The 26844-nt window shown below is 35.2% G+C and overlaps 1 long non-coding RNA gene across 7 annotated transcripts in view; it reads left to right on the forward strand.

Annotated features, from left to right (window-relative positions):
* The window catches only part of LOC113598243 (uncharacterized), a 373642-nt gene that overhangs the window by 97092 nt on the left and 249706 nt on the right, over window positions 1-26844 (forward strand). For all 7 annotated transcript variants that reach the window (XR_008295316.1, XR_008295313.1, XR_008295312.1 and 4 more), the window contains one exon: window positions 23024-23167. This is a non-coding gene — a long non-coding RNA (uncharacterized LOC113598243). The remainder of the gene's footprint in view (window positions 1-23023; window positions 23168-26844) is intronic.

Consider the following 26844-nt stretch of genomic DNA (forward strand, 5'->3'; position numbering starts at 1 on the left):
GATTGGTGCCTCTGTGGTGCATTGACTTTGATCAACATATTGTTCAAATCCCACATGACCCACCTTCTTACTACTCTAGTTAACAACCACACAAAAATAAAAATTAGGTTTATCAGTATTCTGGAGATATATACACATATCTAACTATATTTCTGTATCTATATTTATCTTTGTATAGATGGATATATATCTGCATAGTCCACAATATTATGTATGGTATGTTAAATTCTTCACAGTGACATTTTTCCTAGTAAGTTGTCATTATGCACATGTTTTTTTTTTTCTCAGTGAAAATATCTTCAGCCTATTCCTCTGTGATTTGTTGTTATTCAGTGAATTTCTCGTCACATTTGTACAAAGGTAATTTATTTGGGATCAGCTTTTTATAAAATATTTTTCTAGCCAAAGACCTGTGTGCTTTGATAGACTGAGACTTAACATAAAACTGTTTCTTCTGGGGTTCCTGGTTGGCTCAGTTGGTTAAGCGCCCAATTTAGGCTTAGGTCATGATCTCATAGTTTGTGAGTTCGAGCCCTGTGTCCAGCTCTCTGCTGTCAGTGCAGAACCTGCTTCAGATTCTCTATACACCTCCCTCTCTCTCTCTCTCTCTCTCTCTCTCTCTCCGCCCCCCCTCTCTTTCTCTCTCTGCCCCTAGCCCACTTGCTCTTTCTCTCTCTCCCCCTCTCAAAAATAAATAAACATAAACAACAAAAAAAAAACCATTTTACTTACTATGAAAGGAGGTAAACAATATTTGTCTTATTTTAGTGCCTCTACTATACTATAAAACTGTTGCTTTGGCAGGATAATTCACTAAATATTTCAACTGTATTTGAAGTGATTTGGGGACTTTAAGCCACAGGAAACACTTTGTCTCTATGCATAATGTTCTTGAAATGTGAATGCTTATGATTACTTTACTTACTGATTATATCATTTTACTAATTAATATATTGTTTCATTTTATTCTGTGACATCTTCATTATGATCATTGCCATTAAATGATAATTATTAAGGGTTTCTATTTGGAAGTTTAAAAGTATTTAGGCAGAACTATTTGAAAGCTGCCCTTATTCTCAAGAGTTACAGTATTAAAAACAGATGGCATTAATGTCTACAGTTAACAGCAAACAAGATAATCACACAAAGAACATAATAACCGTATTAATGGTACAGTAAAATTAAATGGTAAATTAAATTAAATGGTAAATATTAGGGCTCTTATGCAAGGGTCATACAAATTGGAAATAGGTTATAAGTTAGGTGATAAGTGACAAAATCAGAATTTCTCTAATCCCACCAAGATGTGTGACAAAGTTAATCTTTTCTCATTGACATCAGTTGCCCTGACCTAAATGGTCATGCTGTGATCCACACAGGTCAGATGAGTGAGAAAGCCAAAGTGATCCCATCAACTGTGTCAAGACCCCTTCTTAGAATAGAAAAATATAATCAGACAGGGAATGTTACAAAGATATCTTGAGAGAACTTTGAAAACAAGATATTTTAGGCATAGAGGTCATAACTTGCATAGATAACAAAAGAAGGTACAGGAAATCATTTTTTTTCTTTCTCTCTCTCTCTTTTTTTTTTTTTTTTTTTTTTTAGTATTCTGTTCAGGGTGGTTCTCAGTTGACCTCAGATCTTCAAACAGAGAAACACAAACCTATGTTTGTATTTTATGAGGACCTGATCACATTGCTTGGGCCAAGAGTGGAGGTTTAACTAAAATGAGGAATTTGGTGTTCCTTTTCCAGAAAACTGAACCTAATACTAGACTATCTGTCCTTTCACGTTGACTTAGTGATGTAAACTTGGGACCCTTGAATTACCATCTTCTGCCTGACAGGCGGAACAAGTAACAGAGAAATTTCATGGAGTGAGCTAGGATTATAGAGAGTGGTAGAGATGAGAGATTAGTACTAATGCAAGTGCCTGACATCTTTACATTTCCAGATTTCATTCTTCTGCTATGTGACCACTTTGCTTCCTTTTTGTTTCCAAAGAAGAGTAACTTAGTATATTTCTGGCAACAAAGAGTCCTAACAGATAAAGTAAATGTGTAAGATAGTTAAAGTAAGTAGGCCAGGAATTTGTAGAGAAAGGGGCATACAGGCATAAGATAGCCCAGTTCCAGTTATCATATTTATTTCTCATTTATTTTCTAAACGACTCTTACTTAAAATGCAACTGCAGTGTGATTCTGTCTTTATTACTACATTGGGTATATGCAAATACTAGGTTGAGGAAATCAAAGCTCTCTATATGCTGACAGATACGGCAAAGAAACATTTTACTTGGCATTTCACACTCTGTAGTGTGTACAATTAGACTTTGCAAACAGCAGCAAAGAAAAGATTTGGCAAGGGATGCACGTGCTCATGTGCTTGAGTATTAACATCAGAATCAACTCAGGCTCCCAGCCTCTTCATCGTCTACTGCTCTGTCAGTACTTCAAATGCATGGAGTTTTTGAGACTAAAATGTTTTGATTGCTTTTCTGTGGATCACATTACCTCTTGCTGCACTTTCAGTACTCTGTCCTGCCTGCACTGACAAACAATGTGCAGAACATCAAATATATGGTTTATAAGCACTCAGTGATGAACAAACCCTCTAGTTAGAATGAGAAGTAAACATTTCACACAAGTCATAGGAAAAGGCTAAGTTATGGAATTGAACAGACTTAGATTCCACCCTTACCAGCAATGTGACCCTGTGGGAGTTACTCAGCCTTCTGAGCCTCAGCTTTCTCATCTGTAACTGGGGATAATAATGTTCATATGGTAAGACTATTAGGATTATAATGAAGTAACAGATGTAAAGTGTAGGACAAGGACTCTGTCCTTGTGAGTCCTTTGTGACTCAGAGACACAAACACAATGAATGCTATTACTGCTTGTTAGAGGGAAATCCCTTAACACCCTGATTCTGAACTTAGTCACGTTATTGATGACCGAGATCCATTTGTACTCCGTATGTACACAGAAGCTTTCACACTTTATTTCCAGCAGTGGAGCCGCACTCAGGTAATAACTCAGCTAAAGAGGTTTTTTTTCCCCTTGAATGAATTATGCTTCTGGTGTGCTAAATTTTCTCAAGGCAGTCAACCATAAAAATTATATTATGTATTTCTCTTGTGTAACTTGTGTGAAGGTAGAGTTTGTCAAAACTGGCTGCTCAGCATTTAATGAGACCCTCCACTGCATTTGATCCAGAGTCAAGCTGTATATAAAGAGGGTAAGCAGCAAGGTTGGAGAGGGAAGCTAAAACTAACAAAATAAGGCAATAAATAATAAGGGGATTTTTTTTAATTTTAATCTAATGAAGAAATTGGTGGAGAAAGTCAACTAATTGTTACTTTTTTTTTAACATATGAAAGGCTAATTTGCTTTGTGTGTGCCAAGACCTAAAATTCAGGAATTTCATTTCCATTGAAGTCCTCATTGGTGAAATATGAAGCAGATGTCTCCCTGACCTCTACCTAATTGAACAGGAAAGCGGGGGGGGGGGGGGGGGGGGGCAAAGTCATCAATCTCTGGATTGTCTAGGAGAAGGTCCTGAGGATTTTCAACAAATGATCCTGTTATATAGAGACTACATAAGATTATATAAAATTGAGAAAAAATATAGTAGCATCCCCGCCTTCTGTGAATCTAGATTTAGATCATATGGGTTTTACATTGAAGATAAAACGATACTATTTGATACTATCAAAGAAGTTTTGCTTTCTTTGACTTTAATCTATTGCAATGTTAAATGGCATGTGTCTTTACATTTATTCAAAGGTAGTTCAAGATTCTGAGCTCATCTTATATTCCAGCCTCCTTGATTTGAGTGTGAAATTCTCATCCTGGGTTCCTCTAATTCTTGCTCTGACAGAGTTGCAACACATACCAGAGTGTTTCTGAGTGGGTCCCAGCTTTTTGCAATCATTGTAACTTATAAGTACCATTAGCACAGTACATGTTGCACCACAGCAGGATGGCCATCTGCTTGTCCACCCGCCTATTAAACAATGAAAAATGATGCTTCTTATTGCCTGTTCTATCCTGAGTGCCCATGACCACCTTCAGTACTACTCTTTAATACATTAACTAACCATCCCTTACCTGGATTGTTAAAAGAATCTCCAAAAGGTTGCCTCACCCCTTATCTTGCCCTCCTTCACAGGAAAGTGATCTTTATAATCAGCAAAAAAACATGGTGTCTTTTTTTTTTTTTTTTGGATGCATTTCCATAATGTTTACCTATTATGTAGGAAAAACAGAAACAAATCTGTACTGAACTCTTATATAAACTTTGTTAATAAGAATGGCCATATTCTAAATGTTGCATTTCTTTCAACTATGTTTTAGTTATGTGAGGCCTGTATCCCTAGTATCCCTCACAGTTTTGGGCACCTACTAGTTGGATGAATGACGAACTAGCAGGAGAGTAAATCAATGACAATATAGAAGCTGTGGAATAGCTCAGGACAGTAGCCCCGAAGGCCATGTTCTTCAGCATATCCAGAGAATTACCATTGTTCACATTACTTGTCAAAATCAAATTTCTAGGTCCTGGCCGATAATCAAGCCCAGAATCCAGGTGTCTATGATGTAACATAATATCACCAAGTTAACACAGTCTCTAATAATGTTTATGTTTGCTATAGTTTGAAACAACAGCTTTAGGCCATAGGATGAGTAATGGCTGTGAGGTGCAGATTGCAGGAATGGAATTCTATGATGTTGAACTTCAGTAGCACCTGAAGGCCCTACATTATAAGGGCATACTATATGAACTGTTCTAAAGGCTAGTAACAAACCCAAAAATACTCTATGAAACATTTGTAACTGTTATCTATGGTCTGTGTACTGAGTAGCATTATAAATTTTCTTTCTTACTGTGGGTTGTGGTAAAAAATATTTGAAAGTCCTTGTGCTAATGAAATAAAGTAAAACAGTATAATTTTGAAATCTATATATGCTTTTAAAAAGGATGAACACAGGAAAATTCAGATGGGTTATTACATAGTTGAATCTCTTTTGTACCAAGTCAAGACCTGGACAAGGTGTGCATATTCTTGTAAAGCTGAATCACAGCTTGGAAGCTGTGGATCAAGGTCATGTTCCACATGAATTAGAACCCTCCATGCACACTATTTCCCATCTGCTAAATTTCCAGGCTTCAACAAATAAATATATTGATTGAAGGCAGAGTAGTAGGGTAACCAATTCATCCTCATTTTTTCTGGGACTTTCTCCATTTTAGCACTGAAACTCTTGTGTCCTGACAACCCCCTCATCTAGGCAAACTCAGATGATGGTCACTGAGCATGCAGTAAGTTTTCTAAGTTATTTATATTTTATTCAAACAAATTTTCACTGGAAATTCCAACATAAATCAGTTGCAGTCAAGCTGTTTTGCTCTAAATGAGGATAGATGCTTAGGTTTTGCCTAGTCACTTTGACCCTGTCATTTCTAATTCTTATCCAAGAACTCCATGAGACACTGCAGTTATAACATAGCCATCCTGCCTTACCTTATTGGTTAGGTGTCCTTGAGTATGAACATTTTTCTGATCCTCAATTTCTTTTTCTGTAATATGGAAATAATATTCTTCCTACAAGTTGATCATGGTATTTAAATTTCTCTACTTGAGGACAATTTGATTTCTAGACTTCTAGAGTAGTATGCCTCATAATGCAATTGCTTTAATACTTTCAGTACTTTCCTATGGAAAGGGATTATTACAAAGGGCAATCACACCTGCTGAGTCACCAGCCTTGCGTGGATAGATTTATACAATAGTATTTAAAGACTGAAATTTAAGTAACAAATGTAGTGGAAATAACAAATGTCAAAGAGTATAGTAAATGCCTGCAATTTAATGTGTGGATGTTGAACAGACACCAATAGAAAGATCAGAGCTCTTTGTAAGTATCACACAGCTATGGAAATTAAAAGTGACTCAATAAGCAAACTTTTGGCCAAAGCATATTTACTAAAAAGTTTCATTTCACCTGTAAATTTGAAGATGTATGGTTTTGGTGTTGAAATGTGTATTTGTTACTCATCAGAGTTGGGCTCCCATGAGGGAAATTGTCATTACATTTCTACTTCTTCAAAAATGTAGATATTCTGAATTGGTATCACAAACTTTCCCATTGATATATCATTAGAACTAAAGACTTCCCAATATGTTCAACTTTATGGTAAGAATTCCAAAGTTATTCTTAGTGATAAGTTTAATTTTTTAAAATGTATCTGAAATAGTGATAATTACAGAATGTACACTCTTATCTTTGCATAGATCAATACTATTTTATTAGCCTTAATATTATATAACGTATGTTCATTTCAAACTTAAGTTCTCTCAAAGTTCTTTTTATACACATTAAGATTTCTTTTAGACTAACATAAATTAAAATAAACTCTCAGAAATCTGTAATCCAGAACTGTGGTTCATCTTAACTCTTCAAGGTAGAATATGAAAATGTTGAGGAAAATATTCACCATGGAACTAGCAGCCATTTTAATCACCCTTCTCTCAGAAACATCTGGCTGAAGCCCAGATACTTTAGGCCTATGTTTAAAATGGGAATTGATTCCTGGAAAGAACCCAACTCCATCCACAATAAAATCCAGTGCTTTGTGGATGAATTCAATTAGTGTCCCCAGTTGAATACAAGGAGAAAAGATAAACCTATGGTTATGGATATGGCTCCACAATCACATAGAATTTTACCCATCGCAATCAAATGGTTTAATAGCCTTCACAATTAAATAAATCGTCAGCTGCAGGAACATGTTGAGGCTTGTTTAAAACTGTTTCTAGGGATATAGTTTTGGGCCAAATTAATTTTATTTATGGTTCTTATAGTTGTGTGGCACTTCCTACATTTCATGGATGCCTTACATATCCTTCTTCAGCTTATTCTCAATGCTGTATCTGAAAATGACTTTCTACAGCTCTCCAGTATTCCACCAGGACTCTGGACAAAGAACAGTTAATCTGTGTCAATTTGCAGACAGTCACTGGGTTACTTTTCTCCCTGCGTGCTCTCTGCTAACAGTTGCTTGGATAGTGAGGCCTGTGGTAATGAGATTTTCCTAGACAACCTGACTTGCTGGCAAGTCTCAAGGGCAGGGGTGGAGAGATTATAATATTTTGGGTCTTCAATGTAGGTCACCCTGATGGATTTTAAAAAGTGATCTCACAAAAGCAAAACATAATTTAAAATTATCTGCCCTTCACTTTGAATATGCCAATGTCTTCTTCTTTAAAAAATTACATCTGGGCTTAGAAATGAGAGCAGTATGTCATTTCCTTGAAAAAGAATAAGGATCTATACAGAGTGAGTAAATTACTACGGTGGTAGGGGTATACTAAAAGGAATATAACAGTGTTAGTGGAAAAAGCAAGCATGTAGGCAAGGTGATGAATGAGTGGTTTATACATTGAATCACATTTGGCTTTTGACACTGACGAAAATTCATCCTTCAAAAAGTTCACGTTTTTTTCATCAGTTTACCTTTTCCTTTTCTTCCTATAGGACTCCCCCATTTCCCCAGTGCAACCTCCCCCACCAAACACACACACACACACACACACACACACACGTACACACACATTCACGCACAAGGGAGCTATGGGGTGACTTGAGGGCAAATAACAAATTGAACAAAAGACTTAAAAATAACTAAACAGCCTTCTTGATTTTATTAGAAAAAAAGACTTTTACATAAAAACTTACAGCTCCTTTTTAAATTATTTCTCACACTATTTAAGAGAACACTACATTCTCTTAAAAGTAACAAAAAAGAAAATGCAAACTACAGTTTATTTTAGGCTACCTAATTCTGTCCACACATGACTCTTTCTGTATTTATTTCACTCTGTATAGTACTGGCTTCTCATTCATAGGACCTTCAAAGTTTCACCTTCAGAACCACTAGCCCAAGACAAATTGGCACAGCAGGAAGTGATAGTTGGTCTGTGTGACTCAAGAGGGAAAATATACATTATTTCTTTCTAATCTACTGAAGCACATTTGACTTGATTCCCATGTCGATTTTCATTTTGACAAGATAGATGGCAAAGGAAGCGCAATTGTATAGATTTGCACATTTATTCCCATTTTCAAGGCATGAGTGGAGAAATCTTTCCTGGCTGATGACTTAACGTGTCCTGTCACTCTGTTCTTAAGTCTGAACGTATTCGGAGATCAGGATGCTGTAATTTGCCGTTGCAGTGTCCCATTAACTCAGTGGGCTGAACAGTACTTTGAGGTGTCAAGGGCAAAGAATTCTAATCCAACTGCCGCTGATTTGTTATATCCACCAATGAGGCAAGGCACACTAACGCCGGGGGGTTAATTTTAAAAACTACCTTCAAGCTCAGGAGGAGATGAGCTCATATAGTAGGAGGGATGGATTTGTGAGCCTCCCTTGCCACTGTCTTTACCCACCGCAACCAAGACATGTGCTGACAAGCTGGCTGCTGTTAGAACTGAGAAGTCTGGCACTGGGGAAGATTTTGCCTTTATGGAGTCACATAACTTATGTCTTAAAGTCTTACGTGATCTGTTCATTTGGTTATCAGGTAAACTTCCATAACCAAAAGAAAGGAATAGAGTCTAAAATTCTTTTTCACAAATCTGCCCCTTATGCAGGCCAAGAAATTGCTTTTAAAATGCCAGTAGACTATGATCCAGTGCATTTTGAAATTTAAAGAAAAAAAAAAAAAGCAAAAGCATCAGAATATGGTTTTGTATTTGAGAAGAAACATCCCATTTTCTGAATTCAAAATCTAAATGTCTTAGGTAATGGACATTGCATAATAGTGGATTTCATTCTCCAGAATGTCTGATTTCATCATTCAGGGATGGATTTTTACAAACGTGTCATGTGCCGTGGTTTAGGGCTCACATAACTCACTTAGCTGTTTTACTTAATAGTCACAGACTATAGGTATAAATCTTATTGGCAAACTTTCTACACACCATTGATGAAAAAGAAAGGCAAGAGGATGATTGACTATGTGAAAATCTATCACAACTCCAGAAATTACCTGCAAATTATCAATCTCAAACTGGAATTAATCTAACCTATTTTATTTATACTGTCATTATGTATAAGATACTTTAGCAAAATTTAGGGAGGAATCAAACAATTTATGAGGCATGGTGCCTACCATCCTAAAGTTAACAAAGTTGAAGGAAACAAAAATAAGTAGTCACACACACACACACACACACACACATGCACACACACACACAGATATAAACAAGACATTCCATTTAAAGAGGTAAAGATAATATCATGAGGCTATAGAGGAGTAGAAAGTTACATAGGTGAGATGATATAACTAGAACATCAATTATGAGAAGATATAAAAGGTATGACAATATGCAGAGACTTCTTGTATACCCAGCTTGTGCTAATGTCGACATGTTTTATAACAATGGTGCTTTTATCAAAACTAAGAAATTAACCTTGGTTCATTACTTCTAGCTAAATCAGAGACTTTATTTGGATTTCATTAGTTTCTACTGATGTCCTTCTTCTCTTCTAGAATTCAATCCAGAATATAACACTCTATTTAGGATATAAATAATTTTAATTCATAACTTCCATCATCAATTATAATCTTGATATAGGTTGTATGGTAAGATAAAATTAAGTTCTAAAGTCAAAAATGCCTGTTTTTTTGTTTATAAATATTTTGTTTGTTTATAAATATTTTGAAGTTTATGTATTTATTTTGAGACAGAGAGGGAGAGTATAAGTGCATGCACACACGAGCAGGGTACAGGCAGAGAAAGAATCCCAAGCAGGCTCCATGCCGTTCTCACAAAGTGTGATGCAGGGCTCGATCCCACAAACCATGAGATCATGACCTGAGCTGAAATTAAGAGTTAGATACATAAGCCACTGAGCCACCCAGATGCCCCCAAAATGCCTGGTTTCAAAATATTCTCTTGCTAATTATCTTACAACTGTAACACTGGCTGTGGAACTTAATCTTTCTATGTCTAAGTGTTCTCGCTAATGAAATAGGAATAATAACATTTCCAACTTCTAGGTTGTTGTTTTAAGCAAAGAAATGTATTTAAAGTGCTTAACTGTTGTCTGGATCTAACATTGAATGGCTGTTAGTAAATATTATGTTTGATCATACTGATTCACTTAAAAAGTGGAAGTGTGCATAAGTGAAATGAACCCAGTAATTTAAAAATATCTAATATGATGCAAGAATGGCCATGTAGTTTAAATGTCAAAATAACATTACATGTCCTAAAAGCTGGAATTCAAAATAGAGACAAGGTTTTGTAGGGATCCTATCTTAAGTTGGATAGGAATAATTGAATAGGATTTTAATACACAAGAAAAAAGGGTGAAATATTTTAGATGCCCAATTAAAAGAGCACAGAACAAATCTGAAGAAGGAGAAGGAGATGGGTTGAACAATAACAGTAGATTCATGAATATGGGTAGTTATGGGAAGGCTGGAGATGAAAACTGGGACCAGGCTTGATGGACCTTCAATGTCAGGGTAAAAAGATTAGGCAATTCTGTAGGCAACAAATTGCCATTGGAGATTTGGTTTCACAAAGGCATAGTTTCATAAAGCAGAATTTATTGGTTATGGGATGGGTCCTTTTGGAAGCACATTAACTCTCGTTAATGGCCCATTAGGGAGATATGTGAAGTACCAAAAAAATTTTAGGCTATATAACAGGATTCCTAGACATGTGGACAGGTACTGAATTTATACTCAAGTACTTTGGAATAGATATACTTTGGAGCTTTTTAATGTAATTTTAGCTCTTGTGCAATAATCACATGAAACGTTTCTGGATCAATTTTCATTTGGAAACCACCCACTTGGTTAATTGCAGATAAGAGAATTGTTGAAAGTCCTCAACAGTTTATTGCAAATGTAAGATATTTTGGTCTACATCCTATTGGGTTGATATGAGAAACATTTATCAAGATTTTTATTGGCATTTTCTCAGTCATAACTTTCATATTTATTGTTTTAGGTGTAACAGGTGTTATTGCACATACTCCAAGATTTATTTGTGAATATTCTCCATAGATCCACAGTATAAAATAGTGATATGAAATACTAAGGATAATTCCTTTGGACTTGGTATCAAAAGGTTCATGTCCTGGCTTTAGGACTTTTAAGTTATCATCCATGTGACTTGGACAAGTCTAGTTCTTTGGGCTATATTTTCTTCAAAGAGAAAATATGATATATAATAACAACTTCTCAAAGTTAGTGTAAGGATCAAATTAAATACTGAATGCAGTAGTACTTTGTCAGTTGCAAAAACTTATACAAATATCAGTCATTATTTTATCATACTCTCCAACTGTTTCAGTATGCTACAATTTCCAAGTTTGGGATTAAGAGAGGTGAATAATTCATATCTATGAATTTCATTGTATCAAACTCCTTTTAGCTTTATTTCCCATCAGTTTGTCATTTATGTCATAAAAGAGCCAATGAAATACCATGAATTTTACCATGGATATTTTTTTCTCTGGATCCATTTCCAAATAAAGGTGTCAAGCAGGTGTAAAATAACAAAAGGGGTAAAACACTGGGGAAAATGTGAAATTAAATGACTTATATGTCAAAAGAAGTGAACCATTTATTCTTCTTCCCATTAAGCTGACGATAATCTCTTTCTTTTTACCCTGAGGTTCAAAACATATCCTTCTTTCATTTCTCATAAACATTCCCTAATGAAGTTCTCAAATGAGAGAAAGGATTATAAATGAGATAGTCTGACTCATGAAGAGAAATGAAGAGCTCTTTAAAAAAAAAAATCTTCTAAAGAAATGGATTCCATAGTCAGGCAGTTGTCCCCAATTCCCAGAAGTTCAAGCCCAGTGATTAGCAAGGAAAGCCAGAGGTGATAAATAGATTTGTAGAACCTCTTGGTTTTGGTGAAATTTTTTCAAATGAGTAAATGATTAAAATGGCTCAATGAAAATCACACGCAAAAGGGTGAAATATAATGACTATCTGATCTGTTAAAAGGAAAAAGCTTTTAAACTAATCGATCTTTTCCACAACAATTTATGTCATAGCCTTTTAAGATGATCCCATCTTAAATGGGGAAGTGACAAAGAAATATATATCTAATATAGTTGCTCAATGGATAGATTTTCAGTACCCTAAGAAAATGCCTTTGAGAGCTTTCATTTTTAAAGGAGAATACACATTAGATTCTTGTGGATGATCTTACATTTAGTTTTATCCTTGTTATTGCTAAAGGTTAGAAAGTAGGAAATTGAGACCAAGACTTTTTTCTTTAGACTTGATGGGCAATCGTGTAGCAATCATTTAACCTCCATGTGCTTCATTGCTAGCATCTCTCAAAGGAGTACACTAATGTATGTCACACTAATGCTTGCCATCCATCTACTTCATGGACACATTACAAGGGTTAACTAATAAGGCTGATAAGCACTTTGCAAATTCAAAGTACAAAGTGGAAGTGCTAAGTAAGCTAAATAGAAAGAAAAGACCCACCTGATGGTCAAGTGATTTGAACTTTCAGTGATTAATGGATTTCATGAATACTTTGATCCATTCTTTGCAATAAAGTAAAGCCATTTTAGTATTTTTTAAACTCATTTTGAAGATGTAAGGAATAAACATTGTATGCATTTTCTAATTTGAAAAAAAATGTTTCGTATTACTCAGGTGTTTTAGTTTTCAAGATAAATTACAGTTTTGCATCACTTTTTATATAGGAATCACAAGTTTTTTTTATAACTCTGCTATGATATTTTCTTGCAATCGAATATGTCATAATGACAGAAGAATAAAATACTCTAATTGGTCAGAAAAACCAGAAGGACAAAGAATAAGTTTCCCTGGGCTTCTGAGGAAATATATCTCAACCCTGAGAAAGAAAGATCAACTCTGAGGGAAAGAATGTTTTTTGTTTCCATCTTGGATTAATATTCAGCCCTAGTCATACCTACTTCAGCTGTCAGGAAGGAGACTAATTAGTGCCAGTGATGATGGGAGTTTTTGTGATGCCAACTTTTGTCTTTTAAGAACTGGATTAAACTCAAAATCATTTCCCACACTCTGCAAAATGAAATGCTTTAGCTATGTCTCAGCAAAGTCACAGATGAAATCATTTCCATCAGACGTTGACATTATGGTTATAACTAGAGGTGGACAGCAAAGTACAAAGTAAGGTAATTATATAGGATAATGCGTACCAATCAAACTTTGTGCTGTGTATGAGTCTGCTCGGGCTACCATAACAAAATACCACAGACTAGGTGGTTTAAACAACCAGACATTTATTTTCTCACTGTTATAGAGACTAGAAATCCATGATCAAGGTGCCAGCTAATTCAGCTTCTGATCAGAGCTCTCTTCCTGACTTCTAGATAGTTGCCTTCCTGCTGTATCCTCACATGGCCTTTCCTCTATGATCATGTAAAGACAGACCTTTGGAGTCTCTTTCTCTTCTTATAAGGACTTTGGTTCTATCTAATTCAATGATTTCACTGAACCTTAAATACATCCATAAAGTCCCTATTTTGAAATACAGTCACATTGGTGGTTGGAGCTTCAAAATATGAATTTTAGGGAGACACAATCCAATCCATAACACAATGACATGTTAGATAACTAAGACCTAAATTTTCTTTACTTGCCTATTCTAGATACTTGCAGAACTATAACTATATACTTTATAAGTGTCTAAACTAAGCATGAAACAAAATTCTCCTCTTGTATTAATTTCTGTGTGCAATAATGTATATTTTATTTAAATGACAGTGATGTAGTTAGGAGCAGTATGTCAAAATCAGACTGTCTCCAATCTGTAAACAGTTGTTTGAGGGTCAATAAAAATGTCCCTTATCTCTCTAAGGATCAGTCATAGAGCTAGTTGAATCAAGTGAGTAATACGACTTTACAGATGTCACTTTTCTCACTCCAATAAGCAACACATAGTACCTGGTTTGTTTCAAATTCAACCAGAGAGAAAATAATTTCGGTCCATAATCCTTAGACTAAAACAAGACCTTTTTTTAATGTAAAAGTGACTCCCTAGAAGCCTTAGTATTGAGTTAAATTATGCAAGATTAAATAATACAGAGTCTTCCCAGACTCTGTCATCCCCATTTGGATGCAAATGAAGCAACATACTTGCCCTGCCCCCCCGCCGATCCTAAACTTGAAGGTACTAAGTTTGTTGGTCTTGAACATTAATTGCATGATTTACTTAATAGTTTATACTCTTTCCCAAATTTTTAAACGTTTATTTATTTTGAGAGAGAGAGCATGCATATGAGTGGGGGAGGGTCAGAGAGAGGGAGAGAGAGAATCCCAAGCTGGCTCTGCACTGTCAGCACAGAGCCTGACATGGTGCTCAATCTCAGGAACCACAAGATCATGACCTAAGCTGAAATTAAGAGTTGTATGCTTAACCAACTGAGCCACCCACGTGCCCCTCTTTCCCAATTCTTAATTGATTTTTAAAATCATATTAGCATCCAGTAGTACCCCTTTTGTTATTCTAATAAGGAGAAAGGAACAGAGTTTGCATGAAGGAAAGACCAAATGCCAGTATTGCCCAGCATATGAAAAAGATGGGGCACTCATTTGGATGGAGACAATAGTGAGATAATCCCCAACACACAGTTCTCAATATCTTTCACCGTGAAGAATCTACATTCACTAATCAACAATCACATTTCTCTCACCAGTGGTGATTTGGTTGCAGAAAATAATCATCTGTCACTTTCAATTTGTGCCAAAATTTGAATTTTTTCTATTTAGCTGTTTTATTATGATTTAAATTATGTATGTATTCTGGCTACATAGTAAAATGAAACACACAAATACAGGAAGCTCATACTAAGTTTTATGTCTGTATACCTAGCAGGCTATAATCTTTCAATATTAAAAAATATATATATGAATGTGTTAAATATCACCACCTTTGACTTATTTTGACTCTCTCTCTTTTTTTTTTTTAAATGGGAGAGCAGTTATTCAGCCCTTGACTGAATGTAAACTTCATTGTGTTACTCACAAGGGAGGAGATTCAGAGGAGTTTATTCTGTGACTCTCTAGGCCTCTATTTCTCTAGGGTCGAGTTTTCAATTGCTTATTATTCGGACTCCAAATAAATGCTCTATTGAAACTTTTTCACAAAGGTTACTATGAGGGAAGAGAACAAATACAGCTTTTGGTACAGTGAGGGGAAAGTTGGAACACAGAGCAGCTGTGGAAGAGGGATCCATTGAGGATCCTGAATATTAGTCTTCCCGAATCTGTCAGCTAGTGGGTTCAGTTGTAATCCCCCAAAAGATATGTTTATGACCCAGAATCTGTGAATCTGGCTGTTTTTGGAAAAGAAATTTTTGAAGTTGTAATCATCCTGGATTACAGTGGTCCTTAAATCTAATGACAAAGTATTTATAAGAAGAGAAGGAGATACAGAGGAAAAGGTCATGTAAAGATGTAGGCAGAAATTGTAGTGATGTAGACACAAGCCAAGGACACATGGAACCACCAGTAGCTGAAAGAGGCAGGGGAGAATTCTCCCCAAGAAAGTTCAGAGGGATTGTGACCCTGCTAATCCTTTGATTGTAGATTTTTGGCCTTCAAAACTTACGATGCGATAAATTTCTGTTGTTTTAAGCCATCAAATGTGTGGCAATTCATTATAGTGTCTCTAGGAAATTTATACAGCCAATAAGTCAGGTAAGTGATTTGGTAAGAAAAGATCATGACTAGGAACTATGGGTGAAAGAGTTAAGAGAAAAACTGCATTATTTCTGCACCCAGAAGGCAGGTTGGACCAGAATTCTCATTGGTCAGTTAACTGCACTGGTGTCAAGTCCATGGGAACTCTGACTTCCACCAAGTGGCCTCCATGGATAATCTCAAGGGAACATGTACTTATTCCATCTTTTGAGCTTTGCCCTTTTGCTCTTTATCAGCAATGTAGGAATATTTCAGTGGAAGGATAAGCCCAAAATGTCCTGTCTGTAATGACCACATAATAAACCAGCTTCACTGAGCTATTTCAATACTTATTAAAGCAAAACCTAGGCAGTGTAAGAGATAAAAAATTAAAAGAATATGCATGAGAGAAATAACAGAAAAACCATGGTTTGTGAACACAATTCATTCCAAAAAACATGCTTGTAATCCAAAGCACTTGTATATCAAAGTGAATTTCCCCATAAGAAATAATGGAAACTCAGATGATTTGTTCCACAACTCAAAAATATTCATATAAAAATAATTATAATACTGTAATATAATACAAAATAATAAAGAAAATGCAAAAATAAAGAAAAATAAATTAACCTGCATTTACCTTTGAAAACCTTCGTGGCTGGTGTGAGGAAGACAAGAGAGATGAGTGTTATTATGTAGGACAACTTTCACTGTCACTAATGGAATCACTGCTATCTATTGGCTCAATGGAACCTTTTTCTTTTCCTGAAATTATAATAAGAACCTATCCAATAACACTTGCTTTGCCTCCTTTTAAGGATTTTGTGGAAATGTCACATTGCATTGACCATCACCCACAATCCCATAGTGAGAGAGAGAGAGAGAGAAGAACCATTGGCTCAGTTGTGATCATGTGATGTTTGGCACCATGTACTACTCATGTTGCAAGAGATGGCTCATTTATCAAATTAAAATTTATTAGAAATGTTTGCTCATCTTGCAGAACACCCACAGAACAAGTTACTCACAATCTAAGGTTTTACTGTATGTGATATGAATAGCTACTAAAAAACTCAATTTAGCAGGGAAGTATTATAAAAACTTGAAAAGTATTGATCCTTTGAGATATCATGACAAGGCAGATGGACTTGACGTTGGTTGTATGAGCTCAGGAATGGCAAAGACAAGAATATCTTTAGATAAATAGGAACATCATTTTGAGGTCAGTGGTAGGGGTATATTCTGCTTATCTGGACTGTTAGCTCACCTTTCTGAATTCTGTGGTTCTGCTTTAAGACAACAGTGGTGAGAGTAATGATCTTAAGGGTAATTTGTTAAAAAGGTCTGGTAATTAGAGGACGTTTAGACAAAATACATTTACATTTTACATTTACATAAAATTTACATTTACGAACTCAAAAGAATATTTTTTTTATGCCAGGCCCTTCTTAAGGTCCTGGAGACACCATAAGGAATGACACACACACAGTAGTTTCCCTCATAAAGCGATCACTACAACTATACTTCTAAAAAGCAGTTTTGTCTAAAGCACACAAAGCAAATCAATTTGTGGCCTATGCTTTACACTTTGTTTGGTCCTATATAGTTGCTGATCTGGATCCCATTATTTATGTCTCTTGTATGCCTTCAAAAGGCATTAAAAAAGCCACTGGGCTTGTTTTTTCCAGCAATTATGTTAAGGCCTTTTAAAGGTCCATTTTGCAGCTCAGTTGTACTCCCAGCACTATCTTGAAATGCAAGGAAAAGAGGCTCTTTTGTCCCCCAAATTAATTTGACCCAACTATTAATACCTTTCATTTGTCTATAACATTTTAATCTTTTTTAAGGAGTTTCATGCTTGTCTCATTTCATCCTCACAAAGGGGAAGTTCCAAGGCCAAATTGTTCTCTACAGTGCCAGCTGGCTCCTTGAATTTCTGGCTTTGACTTCCCAGTGTGCCACTAAATATTGAACAGGGAAGTTAAACAGGAACTTCCTGACACCGTATTTCTGTCCCAGGCAATGGCAATTCACATTCGCCTACAATTTATTCTTCTCACATGTGAGCAGAGAAACAACTTTTTCTCATCAAGAGAGCCCTGACTTAGGCTTAAGATGTCAGAGGATAAGTCTGATTAGGAAACACAAATAAATGAATAAAATGGCTTTGGAAATGATTCTGCAGTGAGGGACACAGTTTGCAAATTTCTTATTACCATTTCCTTTTTAATGAAAGTGGTGTTCTGGACCTTCATTTGCCATTAGGGTAAATAAAGCCAGGCACCATGTATCACATTTTCGGAAGCAGGTTGTTGTAACATATGGCAACATGCTTGGATGTCCCGGATGTTAACAGACCAACCAGAAGGTCAGAAACTGAAAATTGTTTTGCAGAATGGCTTGAGTGAATGTCTTAAGTTTATGAAGATAAAATGCTTTCAATATATATTTTTGTATACTTCAACCTTTAGGAGCGAAACTATAATGGAAATGAAATTAGATATAGCATTTAAAGTATGACTTAGTCTTTGTACTGTCATATTTTAAGGATCCTCTGAAATTTTTAAACCTGACAAACATATTTTATAACACTTCAGATGAAATAAAAGATTTTCAGTTTTCTTTTTTCTTAAAATTAGTGATATACATGAAGATATAAAACTTAGATTTCCCAAGAAGTTGTTTTGTCGAGGCAATTAAAGTATTACTAATTTATGCTGGTGGCAGAAAATCACAAGACTCAGAATAAATGATACATATTCAAGAGCAAGATACATAATAGATAAAATTTTTCATATTTTCATAAGTGGCACAAGAATAACCTTAAAAACAATATTCGAGACAGTATTTTTTCAGAGTTTCTCAATATAAATGCTTTGAAACTTATCTAATACCAAATGTGTATATCTACATTGGATGCTTACTATGTAAACTGCCCAAGATGTAGAATTAAGAAATGGGGCAGTGTGTTGGGAGCATGGGTAGTTCAGACCAGACGGTTAAGCATCCGACTTTGGCTCAGGTCATGATCTTGCAGTTGGTGAGTTTGAGCCCCACCAGGCTCTGTGCTGACAGCTCAGAGCCTGGAGCCTGCTACAGATTCTGTGTTTCCCTCTCTCTCTGCCCCTCCCCCACTTGTGTTCTCTCTCTCTCTCTCTCTCTCTCTCTCTCTCTCTCTCTCCCTCTCCCTCTCCTCCTCCCCCTCCCTCCCTACTACCCTCCCACTTTTTCCTCCCTCCCCTTCTCAGAAATAAATAAATATTTAAAAAAATTATACAAAAGAAACATCTGTCTTCTTGGTGAGAAGTGTAAATAATGATACTGGAATGGAATTTACAGTAAATACCAAGAGTTAAAAACATGTCTATTGTCTGACTCCTAGGAGTCATGCTTTCAAGAAACCAATAATAAAATAATCTAAAATATAATTAGTAACTGAAAACCTAAATATCTAACCGGGAATCATTCAGCACTTTATAGTACATATATACATATACTATATATATGTATATATATACACACAATATATATATAATAATTTATATATAGTATATGACAATTATATGATATAATTATACATAAGAGAATATTATATAGTATGAAAGTATCTTTTTGAAACTTCTAACTATATGATCAAATGCTTATAACAAAATATTTACAAAACAATTGAAAATAAAATTGCATGAACAGTATGACTTCAAATACAATACCCTAATAATTTATATTTGTGACAGTGGAATTATGAATGACATTTGAAAACTATTATATTCAACTATATTATTAAAGCTTTCCAATAACTTAATTTGTAAAATACTGTAAAATTGTCTGGAAAAATGGGTTTTCATGTAAAGAAATCCTTGGAGAGTTATGCTTAGGATCAGAGAAGCAGTGAGAGTGAAGATGATTCAATCTAACATACATTAAGTAGACTTCTGAAATATTGCTTTAAATCCTACAGGATGCTTTGGGAATTGTACTCACCAAGGGGATTCTCTCACAAAAAGGAGCAATGGTTCTTAGTGGCCTTTTCTTTCATATCATGTCTTTTTCAGAAATCACAAATGTATCAAAATTTGTGATTGTTCCTTGTCCCTAACTTACCACACAGTGATTATCTCTGAAGAGTATTCTTGGTGGGGATATTCAGGGACTAAGTGCTCTCCACAATGCAGGGAAGAACCAGGTTGACTGTTTTTATTTACAATAATTTCTCAAAAACTATCTTTTAGGCTTTTGAACATGAATTTCTCACCATATAGAAAAAAAATCTCTGATCTGATATTTCAAATGAATCATTTCACATTATTAAATGATTCACAAACAAACAAAATATTCATTAAATTAAGCTAGTTAATATTTGCCTTAATCAGCTAAGATAGGAATGTTGAAGATAGGAAAAGAAGGATGTTTGCAAATGGGAAAAAATGAGAAGCTAGTATTTACAGAGGATCCATACTGAGCTCCTTAGCTGTGATTGTAGGGGCAGGTTCCCCAACTGATCTAGATATTTTTTATATTTTTTCTTTCTAAGGTACTGCCACATTTAAGTCACCATGATAGAAAACAAATTGTATTACCACCCTTGCTAGTAATCGATTCCACATCTAAACAAGGAAATTGAGAAGAGTTTACAATGAAACCAATAAGAGTTGGTAAAGAACCCCAACATTAGTAACAGTGGAGATCCATTATGGCTTCTAAACTTGAAGGCAAGGAGGAGTAATTACTTGAGAATCAGAGAAAACAGATACAGGAGAAGACCACCTGATAGGTGATAGAAGCTATGCGCTGGGTAGGAGCAATACTGCCAACTGCTCTGATCTGTCTGAGAGGCAGCCAGCAGGATGGATAATCTGATCTCACATTCCTCCTTGCTTCTCATTGACTAAAAACTTCAAAAGAGAATGTGTTGGTTCAACCCACAAAGGTTAGTCTCAAAGTCACAGACCAAGAAGGAAAAGGGGTACAGAACAGATCTGAAAAATGCAAATTATTCAGGACACATATATTTAGTGTTGGCATCTTTTTAATTTAATCCTCACTCTCTTTCCTCAGCATAGGTTGCAACTATATATATATGAGTAAAAATCAACTGCCTTAACTGTGAAGAAGGAATAATGGTAGTCTTATGAGAGAGGGTATAAAGTAGCTGATACTCATCTCTTTCAGAAATTCTAAAGAGAAGTTAGATCTCTATGGTCAGAACTGAAAGAGACAGAAATTTATGGGAACTTTTTCATACAGACTTTGTGAAATTCTAGACCAAGCATAGTAACTTTAAGGCCCATGTAACAAAATGTGGGTAAGAGCTGGAGACCATGGCCTTCTCAACATCTCTTCTTAGAGTCCAGATAGTAGTAAATTAGAGACTTTCATAGTGAACATGGATGGTGGGCTTTTCATGGCACCAGCACTGAGGCGTCACCAGTAGCTAGACAAGAGGAAGACAGAACATGGTATAAGGAAAAGGGCAAATAATACTTGGTGACTGACTTTGACAAGAGATACCACCATACAGGGGCAGCAGCCACACTGTGACTTCAAATCAACTCCATTAAAATTATGGTGAGATGGGTGGTTGAGAGGAGATGGGAGAAAATAAAGGGAGATGTGCCCTCAGCCTGGTGAGACTACTGCCTTGATCTGAGGTTTTCTGCTCTGTCTACACCAGTGGCCACAGGGCTGGTCCAGGCTGGAGTACCCACGTCGACCAGAGAGGAGTTATGGAGAAGAGATATTTGCAGTAGAATAAAGGGGTTTTCAGCTTTGAACGATCTGTTAAAAATTGTTTAAAATCTTTGTCACCTCTAGATTTCCCTTTCAGTGTCACTTTGGTTGTTTTCCCCATCTGTCTCTGACTAGATGCTAAACCTTTGAAGGCTCACATATGGCAGTCTTTTGGGACTCCCAGTGACAGCATGGGGATATTTTGATGGGTTCTGATTTCCTAAAACCAGGCTGATATTACTGCATGTTCCTGTAATTCATTCGTTTACAATCAAATGACCTCATATTATGGTCCAGATTGGTGAATCTTGACACAGATGAATCTGGAGGACATTATGCTAAGTGAAATAAGATAAAAAGAGAAAGACAAATACTGGATGGTGTCACATATAGGTGACTCTAAAAATAAAAAAAAAAGAAACACTTTTATAGAAACAGAGAAGAGAATGATGTTTACTAGGGCCTGGAGGGAGGAGGCAATGGAGTAATGTAGGTTAAAAGGCACAAGATTTCAGTTACTTATTTCAGAAAAATATATTTTGGGAATTGAATGTATGGCATGGTGGCTAGAGTTAATACAGTATCATATACTTGAAAGTTGAAAATAGATCTTACATACTCACCACACACACAAAAATATTACCTACATTAGTTATGTGAGGTGATTTTAGTAACCATTCTATACTTTATATGTGTAACAAGTCACCATGTTATATGCTTTAAATTTACACCATTATAATTGTCAATTATTCCTCAGTAAAGTCAAACAAAATGATTGCTTAGTCTTGGAATATATGGATATTATTTCTGTTATCATCTATCCTAAGGTTAAAGTCTGGATAACATGAAGGTCCTATAAGAGAGCCTACCAGGCAAAGCTATCCCTAACCACCCATTTCTATAAATGATTTTGTAAAATAATGTGTTATTACCTTAGTTGGGATGTGGTAATTCACAATACAACGAATACACTTAATATTTTGGGGATGAGGAAGAAGGGAAAGGGAATAGAGTTCACATTTTTCATATTTTTGTGCACTATAGAGAAAAATGATAGAACTAAAAAGTGGAGTGTCACCATTTGAAAAGTAATCAACTACTTTAATTATAACTTTGATGCTTATCCCCATTCAAAATTTCTTGGTCGTGTTTTTCATTGTATTGAGAAACCAGGGAAGAAAAGAAGAAAAGAAATGAATGATAAGGCAATGGTTGGTAACTTTCTGGAGTTAAGTTAATTCATTGGTGAATATATTTCTTTTATCTCTGACAAGCATATCAGAATCTATGTTTGGGTGTTTAAACTGTAGGAGGTAGATCTGTTCAACACCTTGTTAGCAGGCATCCACTGAACAGCCCAGATGATGGGTGTTATGGTCTCTGCAGTATAATTAATGCTTGGCAGTACTGTATAAATCCATCAGCTCTGTGGTATCTTGGTCCTTGCTTTTAAAAAGGAATCATTTGAGTTCTTAGTATCATATGGTTGTTAAATACAATTTTGAAGTAAATATATTAATCCCTATAGTTTCACCATAAGACTGTTTATTCTTTTATTCCTTCTCCATAGGTTCAACAGAGTTCAGCAAGTTCTTGTGTTCACTCTAACACAATATACACTGTGAAACTGCTTTATTTCAAATTAGATGTGACAGAATAATAGGAGTAGAAATGACTCAACTGGCCTTTGTGACATGGTTGGTTACTGGAAAAGGTAATTTATTTCAAATAGTGATTTTAAAGCATTGATTTATGATGGAATATTTACACAATTAATAGTTTTAAAAAGTGATTTTTAAAACACAATTGAAAAACAATGACAAAGATGAAGGATCTTTATTAATGGTGTGTTGATTAGTGAATATGGATTCTAAACTACAAAAAGTTCAAATTTTTTTATAACACTTTTTTTAATGTTTATTTATTTTTGAGAGAGAGAGAAGAGACAGAGCACAAGTGGGGGAGGGGCAGGGAGACAGGGGTAGAGAGGGTACAAAGCAGGCTCTCCACTGACAGCAGAGAGCCCAATGTGGGTCTTGAATTCACAAACTATGAAATCATGACCTGAGCCGAAGTGAGATGCTTAACCTACTGAGCCACCCAGGTACCCCAAAAAGTTCAACTTTTGAATGTGAAATATATATTGATAGTCAAATCATTGTATCTTTTACCTGAATGAGGAAAAATTATCTTATATGAGAAAAATGAAGTCTAAATGTTATGAATTTACATAACATAATTTAGTGTTATGTATAGGAGCAATTTGGGAGCACGATTTAATTTACTTTCTTGGAAGTGTGTCTTCAAATGTAACATATTTTATAATTGAATGTTAGGAAATCTAGATTTCCTAGATTTGAAGAATCCAAAATACAAAAATAATTAGCTAATATGCTATTATAAAAACAAATTTATATTTATGATGATGGAAGTTATCCTGAAGGTACACAGAATATAAAAAATATATTGTTACAAATGGATCCTCTAGCTAATTGTGTCTCAAATCAAAGAATTATGTTAATACCATTGAGGCAGTTTTTATACACAATATATGGAGAGATACTGCCAAAATAGTACTGATCAGTTTTTGCTGTGATTGATCTTATTTTTTTCTTCCAAGTCTCCAAAAACTGTTAAGCACCATTTGCAGGCTGCCAAAGTTTTGTTTGGTGTGTTTGTATGTATGTGCACCCTCTCTGATTTATGCAGGGATTATATAGCAGCAATACAGAATCACCTTAAAGAACTGATAATGTCTCCATAACATTCAGAGAAAGAGATGAAGAATATCCTGAAATTTTAGTAAACACTGGGATGCTCAAAATGCTAAGAACCAATAAAAATCCTTGCCATAGCTTTTTCATAGTTTAGGTGGAAATGACCTAAAATACAATAAAATAAATTACCATAAATTTTTAAACACAAAGCTGGTTTAATGGAAAATAGCATAATTTTTTAAATTCCTCATTAGAAGTCTGATTTATTTTTATTGTTTAATATATAGGAAAAACCACAAAGCTACAATAAAATCAACAGAATGCTATGAAGAAAATGATGTATCAGCTATTTCCACTGATTTTTTAAAAAACATTTCCTTACAAATGAATAAGCAAACAAACAAAAAGCAGAACCAGGCCTATACACACAGAGAACAAACTGGTGGTTACCAGAGGGGAGAGGGTGAGAGAATGGGTGAAGGGGAGTGGAAGATACAGTCTTCTAATTATGGAATGAATAAGTCATGGGAATAAAAGTAATACATAGGGAATATAATAGGGTTGTATGATGCCAGATGGTAGCAATACTTGTGGTGAATGTAACATAATGTATAAACTTGTTGAATCACTGTTTTATACCTGAAACTAACATAACTTTGTATGTCAATTATACTTAAAATTTCCTTCAGTTTCAAAGACTCCTTTCCCTAAGTTGTTTGTATGTTTTCAAACCAGTATTATAGCAGAGAACTATATTTATACTTCAGAGATAAAAACCTACTTCTTAACCAGAATCCATCTTGTATGGTACCAATTATTACAACAGCTTAATTTAAATATTCTTGACAGAACATTCACGCTATTTGGTAGGTGGCTAGAGTACATGGAAAATTCCTCCAGCAACACTTGGTAGGTCCCTAATGCCATTAAAAAAAGTCTTGATTCTATCTAGTCAGTCATTTGCAATTTGCCCACTAGGAAATCTGTTTTGTGCAGATTGTGTATTTATTTGAACAGTATAACAGATGTAGAGTATATTTTGCCTTGCACTATTTTTCCTTATGTTTAATTGTAAATTACAGCCAGAAAGTAGATGTAAAATACAATCAAGTAGGGGAGAAAAACACATTCAGAAAAGCAATTTTGATCATAAGCATGTGGTATCTATAGAAACTGTTATGTTGGAAAGGGGTTTGCCATTTCAGTGATCAAATTAAGGAAGGTATCATTAGATCTCTATTTTAACATAGCAATTTTGTTACATATTACACTTTAAGCAGCTGAGCTGCTACATTGCTGATTTAGCTTTTCAGAATATCAGAATTAGAAATTCTTTTATTTCATAGGAAACAAAAGGAACACTGAATATTTGAGATTAACAATTTTCTATTTATAAACAAAGCTGTGGTGTTGTGGTAAGATATTTTGATTAACAGATCCCTCAATAAGAACTGTGTGTTCTGCCTCTTCCAGGAAAGGCAAACACAATCTGTGAGTCTATCAGACCTGGCTAGAATCTGAGAGAATATACAGGTGTTATATTAGCTAGAGGAAATATTCTCTAATTCCTGAAAGCTGAGCACCATATGAAGTATTACAGCATTTTTAAATAACAATAAAAAGCTAGGGGTAGGGGGTAAAGGAAGAAAAGAGAGAAAAATAAGCTGCATGGTTCAATTCCATGCTGCTTTTTGTTATTCATAAGTTTCCATATACCATGAGAACAAATTAAGCTATGGATTAACCTAGTCCTTTCTTCAATTTGTATACAGAATGTTCTAGACTCTGTTATGAATTACCTGTACTGTTGTTGAGAAGTACTTCCTATGCCACAGGTTCTTTCAAGGTAGTGGCACTTAAGGGCCTGAACTCTGATCTACCTCCCATCCTCTCATCCTTACCCCTGCTAGGACAGGGTAAAAAGATTATGTTTATTGAATTATTTTCTTGTTTTCCTTAGTCTTCCTCAGACCAAACACAGAGAATGATTTTTCTCTAATGCTAAATGTATCCCTGCCTTCAAATTAAGCCCCATTGTACCAATCACCTTTATCATTTTCTAGAAAATTTCTCCAGGTGAACTGCTATTGAAATTTAATGGTGTTATCACTTAATAAGTTATTTATGGTTATCACCAGTGAGGGGAAAAATGACTTTTTAGGAGTACTGAGAACTATATTTTCCCATCTGTGTCTTCAGTTCAAAGGTCCACTATAATCTTTTATAGAGATACTCATCTTTATATTTATTTTTCCTCTAGTTGGTACCTCTCTGAAAAAAGCCATATTCAGCAAAAGTCATCAAGCTAAAGCATTTACCTGAGCACACTACATGATCTAACTCCAGCAATCCAGGCCGCATGTCAATGAGAAACAGAATGGACAAAATAGTATGTTTCAAATTTAAAAGACAATATGTCGATGTCAATTTTTATCCTCCCATTATCTCTCTGTTTGTGCTATGGGTATTGGGTTTTCCTTTCTCTTTCTCACTGTAATATTCAGTTGCTCCCTCTTGGCTTCCTCCATTACACCTTAATATGATGGCAAATCGAATGCTCCAGTTGTATAAGATGAAGCATGGTTCCTCACTCCTCCACAAATTTTATCAACTTTTTATTTAACCCCAAGTGGTCTTCAGGAGACTTTATGTGAGATAAGCACCACAAACAAAG

The sequence above is a fragment of the Acinonyx jubatus genome, chromosome C1 (genome assembly GCF_027475565.1).
Source record: "Acinonyx jubatus isolate Ajub_Pintada_27869175 chromosome C1, VMU_Ajub_asm_v1.0, whole genome shotgun sequence".
Taxonomy (NCBI): domain Eukaryota; kingdom Metazoa; phylum Chordata; class Mammalia; order Carnivora; family Felidae; genus Acinonyx; species Acinonyx jubatus.